Source organism: Otolemur garnettii, unplaced genomic scaffold, assembly GCF_000181295.1.
Source record: "Otolemur garnettii isolate 467f Iridium unplaced genomic scaffold, OtoGar3 scaffold00008, whole genome shotgun sequence".
Classification (NCBI taxonomy): Eukaryota; Metazoa; Chordata; class Mammalia; order Primates; family Galagidae; genus Otolemur; species Otolemur garnettii.
In genome coordinates, this window is record NW_003852403.1 from 25,243,230 (window position 1) to 25,263,237 (window position 20,008).

Here is a 20,008-nt window from a genome sequence, read left to right on the forward strand (position 1 = left end):
TTGAGGTGCTTCTAATGTGCATTTCTTAAAGGGGAGGCTTAAAAGAAGTGTTAAAAAAGGACTATTTGAAGGAGGAGATTAAAAAACAAAAAGGAATTTGTAGGTGAAAGAATGGGGTTTCTTGATCTCGCTGTGGCTTTGGATATTTTTTGGGGGAAAAAATATCTATTTCATGAACATGTCCACTTTCAGGGCCTGGGAACTGGCCCTGTAAATCCTTACTTTCAGGTCACCCGTAGGAGTCATTTAGTCATTTTGGTATAATTTGTTGTGGCTTACATGAATCCAGTAGGATTTTTCTTTTGTTTTTATGGCAGTGTAAGTGTTTACCAATGTACTTTATAAAGACATTTCCAATGCAGTAACAGTGAGTGTCTTCTAAATCTCTCTCACATAATCTCTTATTCAAACAGGATGACAAGAACTGTCAGTTGATGGAGGCCATCCTTCTTTCATCAGGTGATAACATGCTCCAAACATATGAATTAGCATCTGAATGTAGCTAGTCATGGTATCAAATTGTCCACTTGAATTCCCATAGTCTTCAGTCAGTCCAGGAATAGGTTTATAGGTGTCAGGGAACATAGGAAGAGAGAACATTATTTCAAAACTGATTAAACAATTGGAGCATTCTGGATTTTTGTAAGGACCAAAGGTAATGCTTCTGGCCATTTAAGCCTAGTGTCTTGAAAGGCTTTTTTCAAAATCATTTTTATTTCTAGATTTTTATGTTCCACTTGTCATGAGTATTGAGAATGACATTTGTTACGAAATTCTAATGAGGACCACAGAGTCTTTGCAAGCAAGTGGCTTAGAATGAGTCCCTTGATTGGACTCAATCAATAAAGGAATATCAAAACAAAAAATAATTTCAGTTAATAATTTTTTTACCACTGTTATAGTGTTAGCCTAGTTGGATAGAATTCAGTCTGCTCACAGATCATGTAAACAATGACCAAACAGTAAGAAAACTCTAAATCTGGAGATAAATTTATAAAGTCAAATCAGTTTGGAGTGCTAAAAAGCTGAGAGACCAGCTTTCTCCAGAGATTTGATGAACTTAGTGTACTGGGAAATAATTTGGTCAGAGATACTGTGGATCCCAAGGAAGTACTAACTATATATTAATATTGTCTTTTCCTAAGGAACTTCCATTCACACATATGTTCCATGTGATGGGAGATAAAAGCAAATCAAAAAGTTAAAAAAGGGTCATAGGTACATGTTTGACCCTGTGTACAATCTATCTGATATTGCAGGTCTATCGATAATAGGAATGTCAGCAGACATTTAGAAACAACATTTTCAAATTATGCCAACTGCATAGCAAACTTCAAATCATCACCTATGCTCAAGACTTCTTGGCTGTGGCCCTGGGACATTGCTTTTAAATTTGGCTCAGAATAAACCTCTTTAAATTATTTCAGAGAGGCTTCTTTTTCATCAACACTGGTAAGTGAGGAATCTTACCATGTTACTGGCTGGTCAGAGTTCTAATTTTCCTCGCTGTGGCTTTTGGAAGAGAACTGCTTTTTGATCCTGGTGTCTGTGTCAAACAGTAGGGGCAAGGGCAAACTTGCTCTTTTTCCCCAAAGTATGCTGAAAGATCAATTCCCAATTAAGGCAAATTAATAAGAGAAATGTTTATTTCCAAATACCATGTATATGGAGAAAATTACAAGAGTGATTACCTCAACATCTTGATGTCAGTGGGATATTTTAATACTTCCCTTTTAGAAGCAGGGGGAGGGATGAGGAGCATGGGTACAACAAGTGGTTGCTAGGGAGGATGCAGAGTGACTTGTAAATTAATGTAAGAAATAGGTATTGGGTTTAAAATGATTTGGACCAGTTTGGCTACTGATACAGGGTTCTCCCTTTATGGCTGGACAGGGACTCCCATTTTCTAGGCCTGGGTAAGCTCAGAAATCAGTCTCATCACAGACCCCATCTCTAGGCACACACAGGCCCTTTCTAGGTTGCATTCTCTGGACTCAAACAAGGTCACCCAAAAAAGCAGCGTGTTTGGTCTCACCTGGGCGGTTCCTCCTAGAGTAGGGAACACATACCCTGATGCGTTACCTGGGTCAGGGACTGCAAAGACCACATCCCTTTGCTAATTTTAGGATTATTTTCTGCCTGCCAGCCCCTGGCCAATTGTGACATATTCCAGACATACATATATCTCTCATACCCCTCTGTCTGCAGGATAGGAAAAGCAGTATATAGACCCCTAGACAGAAGCCATGGGGGCTGCCCACTTGGGCTACACACTCCATTGCCAGAGGTTCTGTTTTCCTCTTTCTTATCTATCTCTTTTATCTTTCAATAAACTATGTCCTTGAGCTTACTTGAATGGTCTGTGGTTTCATTCTTTGAACCTTGAGATCAAGGACCTGCAGAGAAATTCCAGCTACACTAGCTTTCTTGATTTTCTTTCCTGCAATATATTGAGATAACAGGGAGAGGAAAAGAAGTCAGTTGCCCCCTTTGATCTTTTAATTAGGTCAGTCTGATTTATGCAGATAGAGGAAAAGCCCCTTTCAATGCTTCCTGATCTTGAATGGCCTTTAATTCAAAATATTTTTATACCAAGAAGTCACATTTTGGGGTGAAATTTTCTTAGCTCCTTCACTTATGATCTCTCTTCTTATGAAGTTAGCTGTCCTTTGGTTGCAAATAAGTTCCAAGATGGCCCTTTGTAAGAGAGGACGACCAAACAACCTATAGTATTGCAAGGAGGGAGAAAGGGAAATGCAGGCCAGAGGAAATAGCTGCTTGACAGGGAGTCCTCTTTTCCAATTGCCTTCAGTTTTAAATTATAGATTGAATGCCTTAGAATCCCAGGGATAGACTGGCAGGGAAAGAAAGTGTTTGTTTTTCACCCCACCCACCTACCTGTGATTCCAGCTCTTACACTTGCTAATTAATGTAAACCTTGCAAATTTCTTAAACACTCTGAACCTTTGTTGTTCTTTAAAACATAAAGAGGATGATAATATGTTTTCCACAAGCTATGCAGATGTAAACAAGCATGAAGTAATGCTCAAGGTGCATGATGACTCCTTTATTTTAGAAATGGAATCCAGCTCTGAGATCTACTTCTCAAAGTTTCTATTAAGCCCAATATTAAGATAATGGGGAAGGGTTGTCTTGAGGCCAGGGATTTCAGTCTATTACTTCTGGAATTTATGCAGGTAGGTGGCTTTAATCACAGTATAGACAACCCCTGTGTGCCAAGTTGGCCAGAGTGACCCTCACTAATGTTTCTCCAGGACCCTTATAGTTGCACCCACACCAGACATTCAATGCTCTATATAAGACTTGAAACTTTTCCATTCCTGATCTTCAACATCTTGGGCAAACCACATTCAGGGATTGGACTCCTTCTTCTGCAGGCGTTTGAAGACCACAACCCCCTTCCCATATACTCAGGCTTAGTTGTTCAAGGATTTTAAAAAGAAGATTGGTAATTTTCTGCTGGGAGTGAGAAAAGTATAGATTTTCAAATGGCATCCTTCTCTTTTATTTTGGACTGCAGCAGAGTTGACAAAGTAGCTAATTTTTTGAGCTGGTCATTCAGTCACATTAACTTTAAGGAAAATTGCTGAGCTGTGTTAGCTACAAATATTTCTCTCCTTTTCCAGCTACAGTTCAGGGAGAATTGGAGTTGCTTACATAGTGCTTAAGTTTGATTTGGGAAGAGATTTTGTAAGAAGATAGAAGAATGGAGGAAGAAAGGAAAGGATGGAGGGAAAGAAGAGTAACTGAAATGAAGGGGAGAAAGAAGAAAGAAAAAGCAGAAATTTCTAGTTTTGGAAATGTTCTATAACCTAAAGGAAATCACCTTTTAACGGTCAGTGAACCTGGTGAGGATGTGGAGAGATAGAAACCCTCACATACTGCTGGTAGGAATGTAAAATGGTGCAGTTGCTACAGAAAAACAAATCAGCAGTTCTTCAAAAAGTTAAACATAGAACCACTGTATAATCCAGCAATTCCACTCCTAGGTATAGTCTCAGAGGAAATGGAAGTATACATCCACACGAAACTTGTAAATAAATATTCTTGACAACATTATTCATAATAGCCAAATGTCCATCAACTGATTAACAAATAAAGTAAATGTGTTATGTCCATATAATGGAATATTATTCAGATATAAAAAGGAAGGAAGTACTAATACATGCTATGAAGTACAACATGTATGAGCCTTGAAAACATTATGCTAAATGAAAAAAATAGGTCAAATGTTATATGATTCCATTTATAAGAGATGTCCAGAGTAGACAAATCCATAAAGACTGAAATTGCCTAGGGCTAAGGGGATAGGGATAGAGGGAATTGGAAGTGACTGTTAACTGGTATAAGGTTTCTTTTTGGACATACTAGAATTAAATATTGGTGATGTTTGCATAGCCTTGTGAATTTATTAAACACAATTAAATTATACCCTTTAAAATGGTGAATTTTATGGTATATGAATAATATAGCTCAATTCAAAAAATGTACTATATAGGACAGAGTGAGTACCATTCCTTGACCACCCATTAACTTACAAAAGCTACACTTAGCAGCATCCTTAGTTAGTGACATTGTCCAATTACTAAACATCATGTTTCATTCTGGCTCTCCTAACAAAAGAGCAAGGCTGTATTTTATTTTCCCCGTGTTTTGGTTGAGAAAATAAAGGAAAATCAGAGAAGTTAGATGACTTGATTGAGATCTCTTGGCTTATGGACTAACTCTGAACCTTAGACTGATGATAATATGCTTGGGATGATATGCTTGGGAACATTGGTCTTGTGTATTCTACCCCAGCTTCTACTGCTCCCTGTTGTCTTGGCCCTAACTGAGTATAATTTCAATAACCATCCAGGGAGATTTGCCCATTTGTGAATTTAACTGCTGACAATCAGAGTCATTTAGGGCTGGGGGCAGAGGATCATGGGAAATGAGAATGGTGCCTCCCATATTGACCACTGAACCCACTGCTGGCTGTTTCATTGGTGTAGGAAAGGGGAAGTGGGTTTGGGGTAAAATGTTAGAAGAGCATAAAAGAATGGTTTGGGAGTATACTCCCTGACATTAGATGAAGAATTGGGAAACAAAAGCTGCCAAAAAAAAGAGCTAGAGACCTGCCTATGTATTCCTTTGTAACCATGTTCAAGCGCTTGTACCATTCCTCACAAGACAGTAAGCTGAGAGGCAATGATACTGGAATTTCCTTCTGCAGCAGATCCGTGGTCTTAGGGATTTGACAAATGAACCCATGGACCACAAATCAGTGGTAGAATAGGATTTATTAGATAGAAAGGAATACAGAAAGAATACAAAGCACCAGAATTTCTGGCAGACCGAAAGACCCAAGACCCAAGTAGAAAGTCTCTGTGTGGTTCTTTGTCTAGGGGGATAAGGTCTTGAGCATTGGCTAGGATTTGGTAGTTGGGAGACCTTTTCAATGTTAATAAGTATATTAGCAAATGAATAAATGCAGTCCCTCCAGTGTTGGGCAAAATGGCAGGGTATTCCCTTGAGAAGAGGCCCCATGAAGTTTACATAAAATTGATGGAGACCCTTGAGCAGCAGGTTCGGGCCGGGGCCATTTTGGGAGCATCTTCGTGGAGTCGACCTTTTCTTTTCTTCCCAACTATGGAGAATGCAAAAGGCAACAAGTGGAACTCCATGGAGAAGGCCAGAGAAGAGTGTGTAAATTACAGTATTGACCACACAGCAACAGAAACTTGCTTGGTAGAGGACCAGCAAGCTGCAAGTCAACAGAATATACTTGATATACCAGGAATCTCAGCAAAGAGGACAAAACGAAAAAAATCCATCAAGGATGACAAAGAGTTCTGCTGCCCCCAAAAGAAAGTAGAACATAGTGATATGCCAGAACCTCAGAGGAAGGTGCCGCCTATTCCTCCAATACCCGACGAACTGCCACCAGTTAATCTGCTTCATTGGGACACCTTATGGGCCTGGTGCCAGCAATTACACCTGAGCACCAAAGGCCAGAAACTGGAGGTATATAGGCATCTATGCAATCCTTTTCCAAATCAAAAGGATTTTCCGAGCACAGCAAAAGAGGCCAAGATCCGGAAAACACTTAAAAAAAAGTTAAATGTGGAAAAGAAAGCAATTTCCCCAGAAGGTTCTGCGCAAAGGATGTGTGTTCAGGGGACTGATCCTCCTGTAGTAGTTCTCTCTCCTGGATTAGGTTCTCCCCCTGAAGAAGGGGGTTTGCCTATCTTGGAGTCTGCCTCTCTTCTTGAGGGAGTTAATACAGTTGTTGTGACAACTTCTGCCCCAGAGACTTTGTTGGCCTCCTGGGCCAGAATTGCAGCAAGGGCCAGGTCATCCACAGAGGCAGTGGAATCTCCCCAGAAGGACTGTGATGTAAGATGGCGTGTGGTCCATGGGAATAGTCTCCCTGCAGACACAGGTGGTTGAGTTCAACTGCAATTTCATGCAGGACAAGCCTGGGTTCCTGAAAAGAAGACAGGGAAAGTGAGCGCATTCTTCCTGCTTCCAGCCTGCATCCCCCCCCCATCTTGAAGATAACATGTTGTGTCCCAAATGCATCCATAGGAACAAGGCCTTAATAAAAAGTCTCCGGTGGGAATGAAGCACTGAAAAAAGGGCATATACATCTCTATGATTGGAATTGATGGCAGAAATGCTCAACAGTCAATTCCATGGTGCTACTGAGGCTGAATGCTGGTCCTCTTCATGTGTGTTCACAGGCTATGCAGACTGATGGGTTGCAGATGCCATCCTCAGACCCCTGGTGGGACCTGCTGCTCCATGGGTCAGAATATAGAGACAGTTAAAAAGGAAAAATATTCACAAATTTGTAAGAAAAATATTATTCATATTCAAAATTTTCTTAATACACTGAGACTTCTGTGGTTTGACTCAAGGATAAAAACAATAGGCAATTTGACAGGGAATTTTGTATAGCAAGTAATTTTCCTCCCTCCTATGAAGATACAAAAAACATTAGAAGTGGTGGAGTTGGAAAATTTGCAAAACTTGTTTTATACACTTAGTAGATGGTGGGGAAAGATAGTTTTGTGAACTTAGTGTTCCCTTCAAAGTATGTTGGTTGTTAGTGGTCAGGCTTTTTCATCATAATAAATAAACGTTTTATACCTTAAAAAAAAAAAAAAGAAAGAAATTGACCTGACCTGGGAAATGAGGGTTCCCTGTCCAGCCCTGAATGGGGGGAGGGAACCCTGTATCAGCAAAGTGTTGGGGCAAGAAAATTGATTTTTATTCAGAAAGCCTAAGAATCAGGAAGATGTTGGACTAATGTCTCAAAGAACCATCTTAAGTTTGTATGAACTTTAGGCTTCTTTTTATCTTAAGGAGAAGAAGGGGGATGGGTCACAAGAGGTAACTGAGGACAGTGGACATCTGGGCATCAGGGAGGGTTGAGGAGGTTATAGAACATTTTTACTCTTCATCAGTTAACTTTGGAGGATGAGGGTCAGGATGTTTTTAAAAAGTCTTTAGCATAGTATTATTACTATGTGTATACCTTCACAAAAAGTGATAATTGTCAAACTTTCTTCTACCCCAAGTTCAGAACTCAGCAGAAATTTTTTTCTAGAATTTCATTTTTTGTTTTAAATTTCAGATAAATATGAGGTTACAAATGCTTAGGTTACACTGTTTGCATTTGTTGGGTAAAGTCCCTGTTGTAGTTGTGCACCTCACCCATGTGCCAATGAAAGGGCCAGACCAACGCCATTTTGTTGTTTACTGCATAAGATCTATTCCACCCCAACCCCCCTGCTATTACCTTCCTCCACCCCTGGTTGCACATACTGTTTACTGCATACCTTGCACATACTGTTTACTACATAAGTTCTGTTCCTAACTCCTAGCCCACAGGGCCACTCCCTGGTGACTCCCCCACCCCAGGTTGCACAGCCACTGAGCCGTTAATTGAGTCACCTTAGGCAAACAGCTTCCATAATAAGCAATAAGTTTCTATTTCCTTGAAATACAGGTATTTCCCTCCACCTACCTAATCAGGCTGTACCACCTCTAGCCCCCAGTTAGGAAATCCCCCACCCCTCAACCTGTACCAATCCAAATCCTCCTTTACTAATGAAATCATCAACCACCAATTAAGAATGTAACCGTACTAATGAAATCATCAACCACCAATCAAGAATGTAACCGTACTAATGAAATCATCAACCACCAATCAAGAATGTAACCATACTAATGAAATCATCAACCACCAATCAAGAGTGTACCTGTACCTGACCCTACTCTTCTTGCCTCCTGTACCCCATAAAAACCTTCCATACCCCAGGTTCAGGGCTCGTCCTCAGCTTGCATGTCAGGAGAGTCCAGGCCCAAGCTTGAATAAAACTCACCTCTTGCTTTTTACATCGGAGTGTGTCTCGGACTGTTTGTTGGGGCCACTTGGAAGAATTTCGGGCACAACACCAAGTACCCTACATTGTGCCTGTTAGGTGAGAGCACACCAATCCCTCTCCCTCTTTTCCCCCTTCAACTTGAATTTAATTGAGTTTTTTTTCTTGTCTACTGGCTTCATGTCAGTACTGAGTTTAACCTATAGGATATTACCACAGGGGAGCAGAAGCAAAATTATGCTGAGCTTCCCTTCCACTGTTAGACCTTCCCAAACTCATATTTTGATGACATTTGCCTTATGGAGTTTCCTTTCTGCACACTCCCATGCCTGCTTTCAGGAACAGATCTGTAGGACAATTCTCAACTTGGGTTGCTATTTGCAAGTGAAATGCTGAACAGACTAATTATCATGATAAATTTGCTAGCCAGGGAGAAATTAGCATCAAGGTTTTGTTTAAGAAAATGTTGAGCCAACATAATGCCTGCCAAAATTGCCTTTCTCTAATGAAGAGCAGCGTGTGCTTCTGGGTAGCTCTGAAGACTGCAAATTATTTCCTTCCCTTTGAAGTGCCTGACAAGTTAAAATATTCTTTTCCTTAGTTTGCTGCATGTTAATAAAGTGCATTAGTTGCGTGATGGGTCTCTAAGTAGTGAAGGGTAATCTGAGATACGAGAAAAGCCACAAAGATGGAAACACACTTCTCTCATTGGGACACTAATGAGGTAGAGAAAGCTAAAGGCATGCTTTTCTAATAGTTTTTCCTGTCCTCTCAGATAACTCATGGTATTGAATTTTGTATTTCTATAATAATAATCAGATTCTATTACCTGTCATCTGTCTGCAAAATGCTTAAGGTCATGTGACTTCTAGAAGAGGAGTGGGAAGAGGGCAGTTGGACGAAGCAAAACATTCGCGATGATGGCTTAGAAAAAGGGAAATACTAATATGGTCCTTCATAACCTCTAAATGATAGAGAGGGGTAAAGTGAAAGCAATAGGATAGAATAAAGCATAGGTTTTCATTTTTTGTCAACTTTAAATATTGAATCAGAAAATATGATTGGGTTGATCTGAGCACAAAGTTTGCACATAGCCATCTGGGAAACACAGATTCCCAAGAAAAGGGGTCAGTGATCCTAAGAAGGAAAGTTAAGGTTTCAGTTATATGGGCAGAAAAGGAGAAGTTTAACAGGGTTCAGTATTTTTATACAAGGCCAGTACTGTAGGTTAAGGATTTGATTGGGTACCGTTTGCTACATTTCAAGGAAGATTGCTTTAACATTTCATTAGTAGGGGGAATGATCTGAAATTGCCTGGCTAAAATGTAGACAGAGAATTATCTCTGGCATTATACAGTTATTTCTAATAATTTAGAAGAAAGAATAGAAGTTGCAGCTGCATGCTGTATAACTTAGGCCACATAGTTATACTTTTCTCAAGGCTCAAAAAAATTTAAAGTTCCAACACCTTTAAATTTGAATTATTTAATTCACATTTTCATTCAACAAACATTATTAAGCATCTGCTATGCATCAGATGCTATTCCAGGGACTGGAGATACAGTGAACAAGACAGACAGGTCTCCTGGCCCTAAGATTTTGTTGTTGCCATCTCTGCTCTAAGATCTCATAGTCTCCACATTACATTTTTAGAACTGATTCATTTTTAGGATTGTCATAAAATTCTGAAACTGAATACTCAAAGTATTCATTTCAATGGACTCTTTTTTACAAAAAAGAGAATTTGGCTTCTATCAGAAAAATGTAGACAGAGATAAAAGTACCTATAAAATGCTCTGGGTGAACCTAGAAGGGGAGGCCTATGTGGATAGATGGAACAAATGGCACCTTCTGTACAAAGAAACATACTGGTGTGTCAGTGAGAGAGGCTCAGCATCCCTGCGGCTGAAGACTGTGGGTGGAGGGGAGTCACAGTGATATAGCCGCAGAGGTAAGAAGACCCAGTTAAAGAAAAATGTAAATAAAGAAAGAAAATCTCCTTTAGAGGAAAGGACAAAAGTGATGATTTTGCCTCCCGTGGGAGGGGAATTTTCTGTTTTTCTGTTAAAAGCATGATGTCTTAAGGCATTACTGAAATTTACTTCCAAATTCACATTTATCCACCCACTTTGGGTCGTTGGTTCCAGCAAACTGACTGTGAAATAAGTTTTGGCAAGAGTGAAATAGCTATGATTATAGAAATTTGTCACTATGATAGAGCAAAGGAATTGCAAATGGTCATCAGATTTTTTATCTCTATATGCATATATGTGTGTGTATATATGTATATAAACATGCTTTTCAATACAACATGCAGCTTTTACTCTACAATCTCTTGGTTAAATAACAACAAAAGTCTGCAATGCAGCAATAAAGCTCAGGATAAAGTGCTAATTACAAAGAAAATTAATGTGAAAGACATGCTCAGGTCTTGTCTTTGAACTGAAGGGATCATGGTGAAACTTGCCCTTTTTCCCTAGGTTGCTTCGCTGAGAAGATCAACTCACAGTTATGGTAGATTAATAAGAAAAAAGGCTTATTTCCAAATACCATGAGCATGGAGGGGAAACCCCAAGAATGATTTCCCAAAGTCTCAGCGATGGTCAGTGGCTTTTAAAGATGCCTTTTAGAAGGGAGGGGGGAGAAAAACTGGAAAGTATACCTATAGCAAGTGGTTCCTGGGGGTGATGGGTAGATGGAGGGAAACAGATTGATTTGTAAATTAACCTGAGAGACAGGTATTGTTCTTCAAATGACCTTGTCGTTAGGTCTACTAGCATATGATAAGGAGGCCAGCAGCCTTTTCTGATTCTAAATCAGGTTACTCAGGTTTTATAGAGAGGCCAGTGCTTTCTGATCAAAAATGACCTTTAATTTAAAATATTCTTTATACCAAGGAATCATATTTTGGGGTGAAATTTCCTTAGCTCCTTCAGAATGCTGGTTAGTTATTGGAGCTGCCATCACTGGTAGTTTCTTGAATCTCATCCTAGATATTAGAGACCAACTGCCATTCTGAGTTTTTCTGAATTAACTTGTTTTCTTTCTGCTGTTGCTTACCTCATAGGGAGAGCTTAGGAGCCACTCTTCTGACTCCTAATCACAGACCTATTTATTCAGACACTTTCCTGTAGTCATTCCTGTCTCTTTGATTAGGAATATCAGTCCAAAAACTCAGCATTCAATGCAATTTCAGACCAACATGACATTAGTTCTGAGCCTCTAGGCCAATAGTCAGGGGAAAAATTAAATTGCAATCTCTACTAGGGATCTCCCTTCCAAATTGCCCACTGACCCAGAGCCCTCCTCCACTGATTGCTGGTCACATTAGAGCCCCAGGGCACTGGCAGAAAGGGGCCCCACTAACTCTTCAGGCTTACTGGTCTTTTCACTCTCTGCACTCATGTCCTTAGACAAGGGAAGGCTACCGTTCTTTTTCTGGTGCTTCTCTGGGGAAGCTTGCTTCTTCCCCCAGGATACATTGCACACACTTATAAATGAGTTTAGGCAGGAAGCCAAGGTTCTTAACCTCTTTCCCATAAAGTCCCTCTGGGCAGAAAGCACAGAGCCTGCTTGCCTATGGCAGAGACAGCAAATGGTGGTGCAGGAGCAGCACTGGATCATTGACACTTACTTGTTCCATCTCCAAAAGGTGGACCTACCCTGATATCCATCAACTCAAATGTAGTGTATTCACACAACATGGATAGTTTACTCATCCCTGTAAAGGAATGAAATACTCTTGCCTGACAAAAAGTAATAAGAGAAGATTTTTCCATGTTATGCTTCCAACAGAGCATAACTAGAATTCACAGAGAACTCTAATCAATAAGAAAAGAACAAATAACCCCATTTGTATGTGGGCAAGAAACTTGAACAGAAACTTCTCTGATGAAGACAGGCACATGGTATCCAAACACATGAAAAAATGCTCATCATCTTTAATCACCAGAGAAATGCAAATCAAAACCACTTTGAGATATCATCTAACTCTAGTAAGACTAGCCCACATAACAAAATCCCAAGACAATAGACATTGGTGTGGATGTAGAGAGAAGGGAAGACTTCTATACTGCTGATGGGAGTGCAAGCTAATATGACCCTTTTGGAAAGAAGTTTGGAGAATACTCAAAGGCACTAAAAGTAGACCTACCTTTCAATCCTACAGTTCCTGGACTAGGTATATACCCAGATGATCAAAAATCATTTTACAACAAAGACATTTGCACCAAAATGTTTATTGCAGCCCCATTCATAATTGTCAAGACATGGAAACAGCCCAAGTGCCCATCAACCCATGAATGGATTAACAAATTGTGGTATGTACACCATGGAATACTATGCAGCCATAAAAAGATGGAGACTTCACATCTTTTATGTTTACCTGGATGGAGGCAAAACATATTCTTCTTGTAAAGTATCTCAATAATGGAAAAAAAAAAGTATCTAATGTACTCAATACTACTATGAAATCAATATATAATCACCTACACATTCATATAAATGGAAAACATAACTATAGTCCAGGAAGTAGAAGGGAAGCGGAGACAGAGGGGAGGGGATGGGGGATATGGGTGAAGGCGGGTATTTGGGGGGGACCTCACCTAATGTGCATGATGCAATGGTGCATTTCAAAACTATTAAGAAAAGAAAGAGAAATAAAATAAATACTCTTGCATGCTACAACATGGTTGAGCCTTGAAAATGTGATAGAAACCAGTCACAAAGCATCTTATTGTATCATTATTTTTTTTTGTAGTTTTTGAACCTACCACCTCCAGTATATGGGGCTGGTACCCTACTCCTTTGAGCCACAGGCACCACCCTGTATCATTACATTTAAACGAAATGTCCAGAATAGGCAAATCTACACAGACAGGAAATAGATTATTGTTTGCCTAGCATTGGTTGGCGAGGGATAGGTTGTCGGGAGTGGAGGTGGGTGGATAGAGTGACTACTGAAAAGTAAGGGACTTCTATTTGGCGTGATAAGAATGTTGTAGAATTGATTGTGGTGATGGTTGCAGGACTCTATGAATACACTAAAAAAACTGAATTGAATACCCTTAATAGATGAATTGGATAGCATGTGAATTATATTTCAATTAAGCTATTACCCCACCCTCCCAAAAGGTATAGGACTATAATTTGCTGACCGGGGCTCTATGCACTGTCTCCAAGAAATGAATGTTATCCTTTGGCCATATATTTCACCTATGCTTCTTTGTGGCAAATTGCTGATAACTGGTTGCTCTTCCAAGCTAATTACTTTTCTAGGATGCAAAACCATCATTTTTACAAGCATCTCCCATAACAGTTGTGCCACTAGCTTCCTCCCCAGGCTGTGCAAGGAAAGGAGGGAGTGATAATTTTAACTTATCCCCATAGAGCTTACTCTGAATGCTCAAGAGCCAACTTTAATTTGCTAAATTTGTGAGCCTTTGATAACATCTAGACCAGGGAGTGATGAATCATACATTTGGAAGAGATCCTGGAAACAATCCAGCTCAGTGGATTTCAGATGCATTCGGCAGAATCTGAAGCGGGAGCCTTGGGGCAACCACAGGAAGGAGAAGTGAGGCGGGTGACTAACTGGTCAGGGTGGGCTCTGGCTACTCCTTTAATCGGAGCAGCTTTGGCAAGATGTCATGTGAGGAATTTAGCAACTAACAAATATTTAAGACCGATTCAGTTTCTAATTCTATAGACAATGGAGATGATCTCAGGGAAGACTCATCAAAGTCCACACATCAACTGACAGAGCAGGACTTAGAGGCATAGGATGGGCAGGGTGGTTAGGGTCATTTAATCCAAGTACATTCGAAGCTGGAGCCCTCACAAGTATGTGGCCCCTGCCTTGTGAAGACAAGAAGGCACAACAGACTCTGCAGCGCAATGGCTGCTTTAAGCCTGTGCTACCACGCCCAGAAGATGAAATGGGAGATGCCAAGTACCTGGCACATAACCCAGGCCTGCTAAGTATTAGCCATCATTCTAAGTGGTGATACAGATGCTCCATGTACTTTGGGTTCACACGTTCCCTGGCTAAGAGGCAGCACATCTGTGAAGTTTTCGTCTCCCCCAAACCAAATCTGAGTTGTCACACGGCCTGCTGCTAAGCTACATCACTTTTGTTCTGTATTCTTGCACTTGAAGTAGTTGACCTCACCATTAGATCTTTCATTTTTTTTCTGTTCAATTTCACCTTTCTTTTTTACGTTGCTTATCTGAGACTATTGTGTTATTTTCCAGCACCAAGTGGAAAGGCTGTGTCTGAGTCTGTCTGACAGCTTGATCTCATTAGGAATCCACACCCAGCCTTGGAGTTTCAGCTGGACCATGTATGGGGGTGCTGTTAAGTGGATGGTTCTAATAACCCTTTGGTTTGTTCTTCAAATTGTAGCTTGCTGCTTGCTCATTTTAACAAGAATTTCTCTCTTTTGCTGTGTTTTCCTCATCTGAGGCTCAATCTGAAGTCCTTTCCTGTTATTTCTGCTTTATTTTCCAAATAGGTTCTGGGATTTCCCTCTACCCCCCACCCATTGCCCGTAGCTACCTCACTACAGACCCCTATAAAGCCCCATTACCTTCCAAGGAAGGTGTAGCAACACCACCTGACCCCACTTGCTGGCCACAGATTCTGTTCACTTAAACTCAAAATATAAGTTTACTTAACTCTATGCAGGACTTTCTTTTTAATATCCCACAGTCAGCCATTGGCCTACTAAATTATGTTTACTATTTCTGAGTTTTCACGGCTCCTTAGTGCTAATCACCAAAATGTCTTGATTTATATGAGAGCACATACATGTGTTGTATAATGATGTTAGATTCGTAATAGACCACACATACAAGGGTGGTCCCGTGAGATTAAAATACCATATTTTTACTGTACATTTTCTATGTTTAGATGTGTTTAGATATATGAATACTTATAATTGTGTTACAACTGCCTACAGTGTTCAGTACAGTGACATGTTTGCATCTTGGGAATGGTAGGCTATTCCATATAGCCTAGATTCCAAGTACACTCTATGAGTTTACATGACCAAACAGCCTAATGATGATTTCTTCAAATGTGTCCCAGCTGTTAAATCATGTATGACTATATACCTTTATGAAAATGGAAAAAATGATGCATTCCAACCAAATTAGTGTGCAGTCAGAGTTTTAATGCAAATTCTATATACTCATTGAATTTGCTTTGTATTTTATGCACACATGCACGTGCTCATGAGTTCAACGGAATTTTTAAAAAATAAAAATGCAGATGAGTCAATCTTTACCCACTTCGCTAACGATTTCTTTTTGGTCAGTTCCTTATGCCCCTGAAAATGTGCACCCATTGATTTCCGCAGTATCTTGAGTATTGATTTTTTAGCTCTACAGAAAGTTAGACTTGCAAAGATCACAAAGCACAGGTCATTCATTTTTATTATTTTACACTTGGTAAAAATAAGACCCAGAGAGTATAAAACTGAGAGTGTGAAACTGAGCAAGTTCACACAGCAGTGAACACCAGGGCTGGGACCAACCACTCTGCATCTTGTGCAAGTCTTAACAGATCCTGCCTCATGTGGCCTATGGTAGCTGTGTCATAATCACCGTGAAGCTGTTTGAAAATAAGAAACACACAGATTCCCTGGCAAACTTGACATATCCTGAGTTAGATCTGCTCTGGAGTGGGGCGAGGAAATCTGTATTTTAGAATAGTTTCCCAAATAATTGTGATACACTCAGATTTAGCAGCAAGTAAGTACTCAGGTATACTGCCTAGAGAAAACCCAGTGCAATCATTGGCCCTCCAATTAAGAAGTCTCAATTCTATAAAACTTCCCCATCACATTTTCATGAAGACAATAAAGGCACAATCTAGGTCACATTATCTGAATGCAGTTGGACTCCTCAAACTGAAAGACCAAAAAAAAAAAAAAAAAAAAAAAACCAGTTGAGTCATATGAAAGCAAAAGAAGATACGAAGGTACAGACTGTAAGAATTTCAGCTGGACACATCCAAGAATTCAGCATAGAAAATTGTGCAGTGCAGCATAAAAAACTTGCAAAAGTGTTGTGTGCAGTGAGCAATGTACTCCCCAGAGTCTATGGTGCAATAGCAAAATAAGTCTTAGTACATTGCCTTGCTTCAAACACCAGGCGTTGTAGCTGCTAATTTACCTACTTCCTCCCCTTTCCTTCACTTTTCCTTTCTCTTGCCAACTCTTTCAAGGAAAGTGTGCCCCCAGACAGAGTAAGTACTCTGTTAATGCCCCATCTTAGGTCTTGATAGCAAGCCCTGTACTGCCAGAATGCAGTAATAAAATATGTTACAAATGTGGGACAGCGTTATGTTTTGCTGTCTCCTATCTAATTTCTATCTTATTGTTATAATTTTCTGTTTTATTTCTGTCTATTTTAACATTCTATCTAAATATTGTCAGTTGCTACCATTGCAAATCATTGCCATCAATCTTGCTGAACACAATATCCCAAAACACAGGTGAAATTGGAAGGTATTTGGTGAAATAGACAACATCTAAAACACTGAAAAGGCAACTGGATCTCTCTACCATCTTTAGCAGAGTCATTTAAAAAAGAAATGAAAGAGTACATGAGGGATACATGAGGGGAATTTGGGATTGTATAGGGTTTTTTTTTTTCTTTTAATATTCACTTGATTAAACCCAAAATAGTGAGTGAATCAGTAGGAAAACATCAATGCCTTTAACTTTTACATTTCTGCTTCTTACATGTAATTACCAGTAACACACAACTCTTCCCATAACAGAAAGGTGAATGCATATCATAAGGAAATTCCATACATACTAGGAATATGATGAGGATTTTTTTTTTGAGACAGGCTCTCACTTTGTTGCCTTCATTAGAGTGCTGTGGTGTCACAGTTCACAGCAACCTCCAAATCTTGAACTTAAGCGATTCTCTTGCCTCAGCCTCCCAAGTAGGTGGGACTACAGGTGCCTGCCACAATGCCCGGCTATTTTTTAGAGATAGGGTCACGCTCTGGCTCAGGCTGGTCTCAAACCTGTGAGCTCAGGCAATCCACCTTGCAATGGTTGCAATCCAACTGTGCCTGGCAAAGTTTTTTTGATAGCATTTGCAAGTTATTTATTTGTCTTATTTTAACTTTTAAATAATATATTGGCTGTCTTCATTTTATAACTGGGTTAGCTAATTTAGAGTAAGCAGATGTTTAGCAGTCTTTGAATATTGTGGTACAGATGGATGCCCACCTACAAAGATGCAGTGAATGGGGGTAGCGGGCATAGTCTACTTCACAGTGTCAGACTGCCAGACTGTCCAAGCCCACAGCTGATGTCTTGTCTTCAGCCAGATAAAACCAGGCCCTGGGCTCCTGAGAAGGTACTTATCCTTCTTAAATCCTATAACTGTCTCCCTGTTCAGTCTAACTTCACAATTACCAATTAAAAATCACAACATTAGAAAAATATATAACATAGAAAGTAAGAGTCCTATAATTCTAACTGTAGAAATAACTAGTGTTGACAGCATGGTGTTGCTTCTTCTAGGTTTTGTTGGTATATATTAATATATATGAGATAATGCTTTTGGGGATCAACATTGATACTTGGGAGATTCTTTCATATTTTAAATGTAAAAGTTATTCTTCATAGATAGCCCCCATGAAACCACCCCTCTTGGTTTTCATGTCCTATCTGTTAATTGTTGAATCAGCACCAGTGCTATGTCTCATGGTAGCCAGGAGAACACAGCAAAAAGGGTCAGTGTGCCGGTCTTACAAGGGCCTGGTGATGTTAGCGTGAGCGAGGAGGACACTGGGCTGAGGCTGGATGCTGGGGTTTGCAGTATGTGCACAGGTGTTAAAGTAAACAGCCCTCAAGTGGAAGCTAACTGGAAGGGCTGTGAACCGCAGGCAAGAATCGGCTTCAACTGGCTTCTCAGTAATCTCTGCCGCCGTGTATGAACTTGGGCTAAATATCGTATCATTTACATTGTGGTTTTAAAATTTTTTCCATCCTTGAAATCACTAGACAGTTCTAAGATAACCAGTATAAAAATGGGAGGGAATGCAGTTCTACAGATTACAACCTGAATTCTTCATAAAAGCCAACCTCTTAGTCTTGAATAGTTCTCCCCTCAATTAGTACAACTCCAATTAGTACAACTCCAAATGACCAAAACACTTCCTCCCTGGATAGCTGATCTTTTTGAACCCACTTTCTCTTGCTCTCTCCCAAGAGGCCATGTGAAAGGCCCAGTGGAGAAGGAGAGGTCTCCAGATCACAAAGGGGCGGGGACCGGCAGCATGAAGCCCACACTTCCATCCAGTCTCAGTAAGGCCCAGGACATAGGAGTGAAGCCATTTCAGATGTTCTAGTCCGGATTGTGATTTGACCCCAGGGATAACAATCAGGAGAACTGTCCAGCTGAGTCCCAGTCAAGCCAGACACTTGTGAGAAATATTGTAAGATAAACATAGACACATTAAAATTTTAAAGAGTTTATTTGAGCAGACAGCAACTCAGGAATCAGGCAGTTCCAGACCACAAGTAATCTGGAGCTTTGCCAAACGGGTAGGAAGGAAAAGCTTTTATAAGGTGAACACAAAAGCAAGGCAAAGAAAATATTTGCTTGTTTAAAGTGCAGTCTTATTCTTATTTGGATTATTTCCATGGGAAGTCCCTAGTTAGAAGTTAGTTGATGATTTCTGGTTGTTTCAGCCCATTTATACTGAGTCTAATGGCCTCCTCATTAATTATTTTCATAGAAATAATAAAATAGTGTTTAAAGCCACCATATTTAATGGTAGTTTACTGTATGTTAATAGGCAACTGAAATGATAATGCATTGGCTACCACAAGTCTACCGCCCCAACTGAGAGCAAGGGTGCTAACCATTATGTGCACCTGCCTATGTGTTTCCCAGCCCATCCACATCAAGGGAATCTAGGTAAAAAGTACATAAGGTGCCTTGTATTAATTTTACAATTTCCTCTGAGTGGACAATTATTTTACAATTAAATTTTTATTTATTTATTTATTTATTTATTTATTTTTTTTTTGAGACAGAGCCTCAAGCTGTCCCCCTGGGTAGAGTGCCGTGGCATTACAGCTCACAGCAACCTCCAACTCCTGGGCTCAAGCGAGTCTCCTGCCTCAGCCTCCCAAGTAGCTGGGACCACAGGCGCCCGCCACAACACCTGGCTATTTTTTGGTTGCAGCCGTCATTGTTGTTTTGGCGGGTCCGGGCTGGGGATTCGAACCCGCCACCTTAGGTGTACGTGGCTGGCACCTTAGCCGGTTGAGCTATAGGCGCCGAGCCTATTTATTTATTTTTGAGATAAAGTCTCACTATGTCACCCTCTGTAGAGTGCCGTGCTGTCCTGTCACAGCTCATAGCAACCTCAAACTCTTGGGCTTAAGTGATTCTCTTGCCTCAGCCTCCCAAGTAGTTGGGACTACAGGCGCCTGCTACAACACCCAGCTATTTTTTGTTGTTGTTGCAGTTGTCCTTGTTGTTCAGCTGGCGTGGGCTGGATTTGAACCCACCAGCCTCAGTGCATGTGGCTGGTGCCATAACCACTGTGCTATGGGCATGGAGCCTAAAATTTTTGTTAA

The 20,008-nt window shown here is 40.2% G+C and overlaps 1 pseudogene; it reads left to right on the forward strand.

Moving 5' to 3' along the window:
- The first annotated feature begins 5,652 nt into the window (after nucleotides 1-5,652).
- On the forward strand, nucleotides 5,653-6,628 carry LOC100948369 (annotated as a pseudogene).
- The last annotated feature ends 13,380 nt before the right edge of the window (nucleotides 6,629-20,008 follow it).